This window comes from Cetorhinus maximus, chromosome 3, assembly GCF_964194155.1.
Source record: "Cetorhinus maximus chromosome 3, sCetMax3.hap1.1, whole genome shotgun sequence".
Lineage (NCBI taxonomy): Eukaryota > Metazoa > Chordata > Chondrichthyes > Lamniformes > Cetorhinidae > Cetorhinus > Cetorhinus maximus.
Genome location: NC_135881.1, coordinates 88,056,230 through 88,066,733, shown reverse-complemented (window position 1 = coordinate 88,066,733; position 10,504 = coordinate 88,056,230). Strand labels below are relative to the sequence as shown.

Sequence of the window (10,504 nt, the reverse complement as noted above, 5' to 3'; positions counted from 1 at the left end):
GGGAAGGTGCCATGGGAGGGGGTTGACGTGTAGAGGGTGATGGAGGAGTGGACCAGGGTGTGCCGAAGGGAACGATCCCTGTGGAATGCCGCCGGGGCGGGGGGTGGTGGGGGGCGGGGTGCAAAGGGAAGATGTGTTTGGTGGCGGCATCATGCTGGAGTTGGCGGAAATGGCGGAGGATGATCCTTTGAATGCGGAGGCTGGTGGGGTGATAAGTGAGGACAAGGGGGACCCTATCATGGTTCTGGGAGGGAGAGGAAGGTGTGAGGATGGATGTGCGGGTGATGGGCTGGACATGGTTGAGGGCCCTGTCAACCACCGTGGGTGGAAAACCTCGGTTAAGGAAGAAGGAAGACATGTCAGAGGAACTGTTTTTGAAAGTGACATCATCAGAACAGATGTGATGGAGGTGAAGGAACTGAGATAATGGGATGGAGTCCTTACAGGAAGCGGGGTGCGGGGAGCTGCAGTCGAGGTAGCTGTGGGAGTCGGTAGTCTTGTAATGAATATTGGTGGACAGTCTATTGCCAGAAATTGAGACAGAGAGGTCAAGGAAGGGAAGGGAAGTGTCAGAGATGAACCATGTGAAAATGATGGGGGGGTGGAAATTGGAAGCAAAAGTAATAAATTTTTCCAGGTCCAGACGAGAGCAAGAAGCAGCACTGAAGCAGTCATCGATGTACCAGAGAAAGGGTTGCGGGAGGGGGCCGGAGTAGGACTGCAACAAGGAATGTTCCACATACCCCATAAAGAGACAGGCATAACTGGGGCCCATGCGGGTACCCATAGCCACACCTTTTATTTGGGGGAAGTGAGAGGAGTTTAAGGAGGAATTGTTCAGTGAGAGAACAAGTTCAGCCAGACGGAGGAGAGTAGTGGTTGATGGGGATTGTTCGGGCCTCTGTTCAAGGAAGAAGCGGAGAGCCCTCAGACCATCCAGATGGGGGATGGAGGTGTAGAGGGATTGGACGTCCATGGTAAAGAGGAGGAGGTTGGGGTCAGGGAACTGGAAATTGTTGATATGATGTAGGGTGTCAGAGGAATCGCGGATATAGGTGGGAAGAGACTGGACAAGGGGAGAGAGAAGGGAGTCAAGATAGCAAGAAATGAGTTCCGCGGGGCAGGAACAGGCTGACACGATCGGCCTGCCGGGACAGTCCTGTTTGTGGATTTTGGGTAGGATGTAGAAACGGGCCGTCCGAGGTTGGGAGACTATGAGGTTGGAAGCTGCGGAGGGAAGATCTCCAGAGGAGATGAGGTCAGTGACAGACCTAGAAATAATGGCTTGATGTTCAGTGGTGGGGTCATGGTCCACGGGGAGGTAGGATGAAGTTGATGCTCAGCCTCTGCGAGTTAGAGTTCAGTGCACCAGACAACAACAGCCGGTTTGATGACAATGTCAGGGTTGGACCTGATAGAACGGAGTGCAGCAAGTTCAGAGAGAGACAGGTTAGAGTGGGTGAGAGGAGCAGAGAAATTGAGACGACTGATGTCACGCCGACAGTTCTCAATGAAAAGATCAAGAACAGGTAAAATCCAGAGGGAGGGGTCCAGGTGGAGGGAGAATATTGGAGGCAGGTAAAAGGACCCATTGAACGGGGAGAGGATGCCTGCCCAAAGAAGTGAGCATGGAGACGAAGGCTGCGGAAGAAGAGTTCAGCATCGTGCCGAGCCCAAAATTCATTGAGATGAGGGTGTAAGGGTATGAAACTGAGTCCTTTGCTGAGCACTGAACGTTGAGCATCACAGAGGGGAAGGTCAAGGGGTATGGTGAATACACGGCCGGGGCTGGGATTGGAAGATGGGATGCGGACAGAGGGACAGGCAGGGGTGGAGGGTCCTGGATGGGCGTTGGTGTCGATGAGTTGTTGGAGCTTGCATTCCTTTGCGCCTGAAAGAAAGAGACAAAGTTTCTTGTTGGGGCGTAGGATGAGATGAAGAATAAAATGAAACTGGGGGCAAGGACAGCTTAGAAATAGGGTGCGTCGGTGTTGCTGGAGGGAGAGGTCAAGTGTGTTCATATGGCGGCGTATGGCACTGAGTGTGGATCTCAGGATGCGATGAGAACAGCAGTCCGAGAAGTGTTGTATGTCCTGGAGATACCTGTAATCCTGGGTGGGTTCGAAACATGAGGGATGGAACTTCAGTTGAAATCCACGTGGGGTAAGTTGGAGACGGAGACAGTCACTGAGGAAGGAAATATGGCTGTGAATGCGAGTTTTAGTAAACACCTTGTCCAACACCAGGAGAGAAATGGAAAGCAATGAAGGTGAACAGGGCAAAAGAGACAGGCAGAAATCCTGTTGGAGAGAAGAGCAATACTTCTTCAAGGTAGGCATTCCTTGAAGAGTAGTGACAGTCAATTAAACACTAAGATAAAAGCAAAAAACTATGGATGCTGGAAATCCGAAACAAAACAAAAATACCTGGAAAAACTCAGCAGGTCTGTCAGCATCTGGGGAGAGGAATACAGTTAACGTATTGAGTCCGTATGACTCCCTTTGTCCTTTTGTCTATGACATCTTTTGGCGATCTCCACCTATCACTGGCCCTCTATCCAGCTCTACCTGTCCCACCCCACCTTAAACCAGCTTATATTTCACCTCTTTTCTATTTTTCCTTAGTTCTGGTGAAGAGTCATTCCAACTCGAAACGTTAACTGTGTTCCTCTCCACAGATGCTGCCAGACCTGCTGAGTTTTTCCAGGTATTTTTGTTTTTGTTTCGGATTTCCAGCATCCGCAGTTTTTTGCTTTTATCTTAGAATTTTTAACCTTGGATTGTATTACTGGAACAGACAGATGGGGCCTCAGTTTAACTTTTTTGTTATTCATTTACAGGATGTGGGCGTCACTGGCTAGGCCAGCATTTATTGCCCATCCCTAATTGCCATTGAGAAGGTGGTGGTGACATGATCTCCTTCATATCTGCTGTGAAGGAGAGCATCTCAGACAATTTAACCCTTGGCTTAGGTTTTCTATTCTGGCAGAAATTCTGACAGCCCTTTGGAAGATTTTTGCTAGGTACCAAGTTGTATTTTGTTCTGATGAAGAGTCATATGGACCCGAAACGTTAACTCTGTCTTCCTCCCCACATATGCTGTCAGACCTGCTGCGTTTTTCCAGCTATTTTTGTTTTTGTGTTGTTTTTTGCCAGAGCCTGTCTTTATGATATGAAGTGTGCTTCAGGACTTGGCCATCAGTAACAGACAAACATGCTCTGGGCCAGTCAAAGGAGTACTTCTAAATTTTTGAAAATATTAAAAATGGTGTTCTGGCTGATTTAAAATTTTAAATAATCAGCCTGCATAGTGACACTAGATTCCAGGAGCACATCAATGTTCTGAACATCCAATTTAACTATGCCATTAATGATAGAAAATGTAAGATATGAAATCATAGGGCAGAATTTTCCCTTTGGCGTGCGGGGGCCGGCCCCGCACGTCCGCGCATTAAATGACGCGCGGTGACGTCAGGCGAGTGTCCCAATGTCACCGTGCGCCATCGCGATATTTCGTTGGGCGGGCGCGCGATGATATCCACCATGCGCCCACCGTTAATTAATGGGCCACTTAAGGCCTTTGTCTGACCAATTGACGCCGATTTTTCGGGTCGGTGTACGGGCACAATGGGCAGGCAGGTAGGACACATTTGTATAAACCTCATCCACGGGCGGGATAAGAGGCCTCACTGGGGTCACGAGTGCGCTCTCTCCAGTATTGATTTTTCAAAGTTATTGAAACTTGCCGGTATGATCTGCAATACTTCAAAACGCACACCAGCTGCTTTGTCTGGACTCTTAACCCTCAGGTTGGCACTCTGCAGTGAGGAATCTTTTTTGGGCCTGCAGGTTTCAGGAAGCCTTTCCTTAGCCTGGGAATGGGAGCTGAACTCTCCACTGGAGCCACCTCCTCTGAGGAGGAAGGGAGGGCTAGAAGGGGGAGGAGGCCAGGAGTGCACATTCAGCCTCCAAGAGAGCCACCTTTGGGAGGACAGGCGCAGGCACAAGGGGCGCAAGGCCAAGAGGTGGTCCAAGGCGGAAAGGGCCACAGAAGACGCCACTATCCTGCTGCCAGGGTATACAGGCAGCAAAGCAGCTACCTCAATATGTCTGAGGTGCAGTGCCGAAGGAGGCTCCATCTCTCAAGGGAAACTGTCAGCTATATCTATCAGATGATTGGGCCTGAGATCTCTGCTAACTGTGTGGGTGGACACCCCAAGCCAGTGGTTCTGAAGCTCACGGTTGGCCTCAACTTCTGTGCCTCTGGCTCCTTCCAGGGCTCGGTGGGTGATCTTCGCGGTGTCTCCCAAAGAGCTGTCCACACTTGTGTCAAGCAGGTTACAGACGCTCTGTTTAGACGTGCATTGACCTTCATCCAATTCAGTTGGGACCAGATAAGCCAGACACAGTGAGCCAGAGGCTTCGCTGCCATTGCTGGCTTCCCCCGCATCCAGGGTGCAATAGACTGTACACATGTGGCCATCAAGGCGCCAGCAGGTGAGCCCGGTGCCTTCGTCAACAGGAAGGGCTTCCACTCCAGATAGTGTGTGATCACAGGATGCTGATTTTACAAGTCTGTGCAAGGTACCCAGACAGCTCCCAAGACGCCTACAACCTCAGACACTCCCAGGTGCCGGGGCTCTTCAGTGCTCCAGTCCGGCTGGATAGATGGCTGCTGGGTGACAAGGGCTAACCCCTCAGAAGGTGACTCATGACGTCTCTCCACCATCCAAGAACAGAAGCTGAGCAGCGGTACAATAGGATCCACGCCTCCACAATGGCTGTGGTGGAGCCATCAGTCTTCTCAAGATGCGCTTCCGATGCCTGGACCGTTCAGGGGGTGCACTCCAGTACACCCAGATCTCAGTGATAGTGGTTGCATGCTGCACTCTGTGCAATTTTGTGCTGGAAAGGGGGGACGCAGTGGACGAAGAAGACGTCGACGCAGTGGCTGCGGCTGCACATGATGAGTCCAACAATGAGTCCGAGGATGAGCATGCGCAGGGAAATGCTGAGGGGTTAGACGCTGACCCGGGCAAACTCCAGGGAGGCAGGGACACCCGGGAGGCTTTAACCCAATGAACCTTCAGCTAGAACACCACAGATGGACCCCCAGGACAAGCCTGAGCTGTAGGCTCCATACTCGATACCTAAGTGCCAAATCTTCCAGGTTAGGAACAGTCACTAAGGGCCTTGTTAATAAAGCTGAATGTCCCACAAAGCACTCTTAACATTTTTGGAAACCATACACATGCAGGAGAGAAGAGGCACCCTCAGCCATGGTCACATGACTGAATTTAATACCACATGCAAAGAAACATAATGAAACAAAATGACAAGGGTGTTCCAATTCAAAGCAAATCATAAAGACCTCACCTCGGGCCAACAGAAAAGCACCCTGTGGTGTGCCTAAGGTGCCTTATGTTTACATTTCCGGGGGCTACGTCTTGGTGCTGCCCCATTGCTGGGAGTGGCATCTGAGCCAGCCTGCTCACTCTGCGGTCCTGTTGGCTTTGATGACCTTGGCGGTCATCCTCTGGCCTCTGGAGCCTGTGCTGGTCCCGCCTGGGAGGGAGCTGCCAGCTCCACAGGTGGCATCTCCCCAGTCGTCGCAGCCTCACCAGATGTTACAGTCACTGGCAGAGGGGCAGTAGAGCTGTCGCCTTCATCCGGAGTGCCCTGAGAGGTGCCCACAGAGATGACAAGCAGCTGCTGCGCCGACGAGAGGTCGCTTCAGACCTCCCTGCTCACCGTGGATAGATGGGCACCGAGCTGGGAAACTTGGTGCCCACACTATCTCCCACAGTGGCACTGACCAGCTGAGGTCAATGCCGATGTGAGGGCTTGCTGGTCCGAGCGCATCCCCAGGAAGCCCTGATGGGTCTCCTGGAGGAGCCTCTTCATGAGAATCACCACTTTCTCCATGGAGGACGCATGGCGCTTGGACATGAGGCTCATTGCTTCGGGGATCATCTGCGTAGACTCCTCCACCATGGACACCAAGCCAAGCATAGCCTCATGTATCTTCCCCAGATGCTCCCGCGCAACCAGCTGCATTTCATGCCCCTGCTGCGTTGCGGACAACTCCAGAAGCACATCAACAGGCACCGACTGAGCATGTGCCTGGTCCCCTGCAGTCATAGAATCACAGAATCACAGAGTGTGGAAGAAGCCCTTCAGCCCATTGAGTCTGCACCGACATGTGAGAAACACCTGACCTGCCTACCTAATTCCATTTACCAGCACTTGGCCCAGAGCCTTGAATGTTATGACGTGCCAAGTGCTCATCCAGGTACTTTTTAAAGGATGTGAGGCAACCTGCATCCACCACCCTCCCAGGCAGCTCATTCCAGACCGTCATCACCCTCTGGGTAAAAAAGCTTTTCCTCACATCCCCCTAAACCACCTGCCCCTCACCTTGAACTTATCTCCCCTTGTTATTGACCCTTCAACTAAGGGGAACAGCTGCTCCCTATTCACCCTGTCCATGCCCCTCAATCTTGTACACCTCAAACAGGTCGCCCCTCAATCTTCTCTGCTCCAACGAAAACAACGCAAGTCAATCCAACCTCTCTTCATAACTTAAATGTTTCATCCCAGGCAACATCCTGGTGAATCACCTCTGCACCCCCTCCAATGCAATCACATTCTTCCTATGATTTGACGACCAGAACTGCACAGAGTACTCCAGTTGTGGCCTCACCAAGGTTCTATACAACTCCAACATGACCTCCCTACTTTTGTAATCTATGCCTCAATTGATAAAGGCAAGTGTCCCATATGCCTTTTTCACCACCCCACTAACATGCCCCTCCGCCTTCAGAGATCTATGGACACTCACGCCAAGGTCCCTTTGTTCCTCACAACTTCCTAGTGTCATGCCGTTCATTGAATACTTCTTTGCCAAATTACTCTTTCCAAAGTGTATCACTTCACACTTTTCAGGGTTAAATTCCATCTGCCACTTATCTGCCCATTGACCATCCTGTCTATATCTTCCTGTAGCCCAAGACACTCAACCTCGCTGTTAACCACCCGGCCAATCTTTGTGTCATCCGCCAACTTACTAATCCTACCCCCTACATAGTCATCTATGTCGTTTATATAAATGACGAATAATAGGGGACCCAGCACAGATCCCTGTGGTACGCCACTGGACACTGGCTTCCAGCCAGTAAGGCATCCTTCTGTCATCACACTCTGCCTCCTACAACTAAGCCAATTTTGAATCTCCCTTATTAAATTACTCTGTATCCCATGTGCATTTGCCTTCTTTATAAGTCTCCCATGTGGGATCTTGTCAAAGGCTTTGCTGAAATCCATATAAACTACATCAACTGCACTACCCTCATCTATACACCTAGTCACCTCCTCAAAAAATTCAATCAAATTTGTTAGGCGTGACCTCCCCCTGACAAAGCCATGCTGACTATCCCTGATCAAACCTTGCCTCTCCAAGTGGAGATAAATTCTCTCCTTCAGAATTTTCTCCAATAGTTTCCCTACCACTGACATGAGACTCACTGGCCTGTAGTTCCCTGGCTTATGTCTACAACCCTTCTTAAATAACGGAACCACATTAGCTGTTCTCCAGTTCTCTGGCACCTCCCCCGTGGCCAGAGAGGAGTTAAAAATTTGGGGCAGAGCCCCTGCGATCTCCTCCCTTGCCTCCCTCGGCAGCCTGGGACACAAATCATCTGGAGATTTGTCCACTTTTAAGCCTGCTAACACCTCCAATACTTTGACACTCCATATATCAGTTCGCTTAAGAACCTCACAGTCTCTCTCCCCGAGTTCGATACCTTCATCCTCATTCTTTTGGGTGAAGATGGATGTGAAGTATTCATTCAACACTCTACCAATGTCCTCTGGCTCCACCCACAGATTGCCCCCTTGGTCCCTAATGGGCCCTACTCTTTCCCTGGTTATCCTCTTCCCATTGATATACTTATGGAATATCTTGGTATTTTCCCTACTTTTACCAGCCAGAGCTTCTCATATCCCCTCTTTGCTTTCCTAATTGCTTTCTTAAGCTCCACCCTGCACTTTCTGTACTCCACTAATGCCTCCGCTGATTTGCTTCCCTTGTACCTGCTAAAAGCCTCTCTTTTCCTTCTCATCGTATCCTGAATATCTCTGGTCATCCATGTTTCTCTGGGCTTGTTACTCCTTCCTATCACCCTAGAGGGAACATGTTGAACTTGTACCCTCCCTATTTCCTTTTTGAATGCCCCCCATTGCTCCTCTCTAGATTGCTCCACAAGTAACTGTTCCCAGTCCACTTTGGACAGAACCTGCCTTATTTTACTAAAATCTGCTCTCCCCCAATCCAAAACATTTTTTTGCAATTTGTCTATTTCTTTGTCCTTAACAAGCTTAAATTGTACCATGTGTGGTCTCTATCACTAAAATAGTCCCCCACCACCACCTCAGCCACCTGTCCGGCTTCATCCCCCAGAATTAGGTCCAGCAATGCACCGTCCCTTGTTGGACACTCTACACATTGACCCGAAAGGTTCTCCTGTACAGATTTCAAGAAATCCACTCCATCCAAGCCCTTAACGCTATGTCTATCCCAATTAATGTTGGGAAAGTTGAAATCAGCTAATATAATTACCCTATTGTTAGTGTTTTTACACACCTCTGCAAATTGTGCACCTATTTGCTCCTCAATTTCCCACTGACTATCTGGGGGTCTATAATAAACACCTAACAGTGTGGCTGCCCCTTTTTTATTCCTAAACTCTACCGACAAAGCTTCATTCGAAGCCCCCTCCAAGATATCATCTCTCCTTACTGCAGTAACTGACTCCTTAACTAATAATGCAATGCCTTCTCCTCTTTTACCCCCTCCCCTGTCTCGCCTGAAGATTCTATATCCCAGAATGTTGAGCTGCCAATCCTGCCCCTCCCTCAATCACATCTCTGTGATGGCTACTATATCACAATTCCACGTGTCAATCCTCACCCTTAACTCATCCGTTTTACCTGTAATACTCCTGGCATTAAAGTAGAGGCCATCCAGCCTTGCCTTAGTCCCTTGAATCTTAATGCAGCTGTACTCTGACTTGATTGTTTTATTGTATTATGATGTGTCCCTATTCTGCTAACATTCTGTGTCCCCCTCTCCCTGCCTAATTAGTTTAAATTCCTCCCAACAGCACTAGCAAACCCGTCCGCAAGGATGTTAGTCCCGCTCTGGTTCAGATGTAGACCGTCTCGCTTGTACAGATCCCACCTTCCCCAGAAACAGTCCCAGTGATCCAGGAATCTAAAACCCTCCCTCCTGCACCTTAAGCCACGTATTCATCTGCGCTATTCTCCTATTTCTGAGCTCGCTAGCATGTGGCACTGGGAGTAATCCAGAGATTACAACCCAAGAGGTCTTGCTTTTTAATCTACTGCCTTACTCCCTGAATTCTTGATGCAATACCTCATCCCTCTTTCTACCTATGTCATTGGTACCAACATGTACCATGACCTCTGCCTTATCACCCTCCCCCTTCAGGATGCCCTGTAGCCATTCAGTGACACCCTGGACCCTGGCACCAGGGAAGCAACACACCATCCTGGAGTCACATTGACGGCCACAGTTGCCCCTATCTGTTCCCCTCACTATAGTATCCCCTATTACTATTCCTATTCCTCTCTTCCTCTCCTCCTGTACAGACAGGCTGCTTGTGGTGCCAGAAGCTTGGCTTTGTCTGCACTCCCTGGAGGAACCAGCACCCTCATCAGCCTCCAAAATGGAATACCGATTTGCAAGCGGGACCCCAGGGGACTCCTGAACTATCTGCCTGTTTTTCTTGGACTTCCTGGTGGTCACCGATTCCCTTCCTTCCTCAAGTCCCTTCATCTGTGACCACCTCTCTAAATGTGCCATCCACAATGCTCTCAGACTCACTGATGCTCCACAGTGTCCCCAGCCGTCGTTCCAGCTCTGAAACCCGAGCTTCCAGGAACCACAGCTGGACACACTCCCTGCACACATACTGGTCCCGGGCACTGGAAATGTTCCCAGCCTCCAACATGGTGCACGAGGAGTGCACCACGGCTTTGAGCTCTCCTGCCATGACTTATCCCTTTAAATTAAATCTTTTAAATCAATTACACTAGGGCCCTTCTTTCCTGATTCTTGTTACTACAGAGTATACAAACTATAAACCATAAAAAGACCTTAAACTATAAGCGATGAAAGTAGTAAATACTTACCCGACCTAACCCCCTACTTACCAGTCATTCTTTTCCCTTGTAGCCTCTACTGCTGCAGCAGAGCAAGACCACTCTCTGAAGATTTAAGAAGGCAGATAGCAAAGAAAAAAATGCAAAGAGCACCTCTTCCCCTATGCACCGAATTCCCACTGTTCAGCAAATTGCCAATGCCCACACTCACTCTAGCTATGTCTCACTCAGGATGTGCTCTCTCCCCTGTATGTGTGCTAGCACACTGTAGTGTGCTTCTAAATAGACCCTTTCTTAAATAGAGCTGAGATGACTGCTGGCGC

At 49.6% G+C, this 10,504-nt stretch overlaps 1 protein-coding gene across 1 annotated transcript in view; it reads left to right on the top strand.

The window, feature by feature from the left end:
- LOC144678766 (ATP-binding cassette sub-family A member 13-like) overlaps positions 1-10,504 on the top strand; it is a 222,462-nt gene that overhangs the window by 36,404 nt on the left and 175,554 nt on the right. The gene's annotated exons all lie outside the window — the stretch shown is intronic.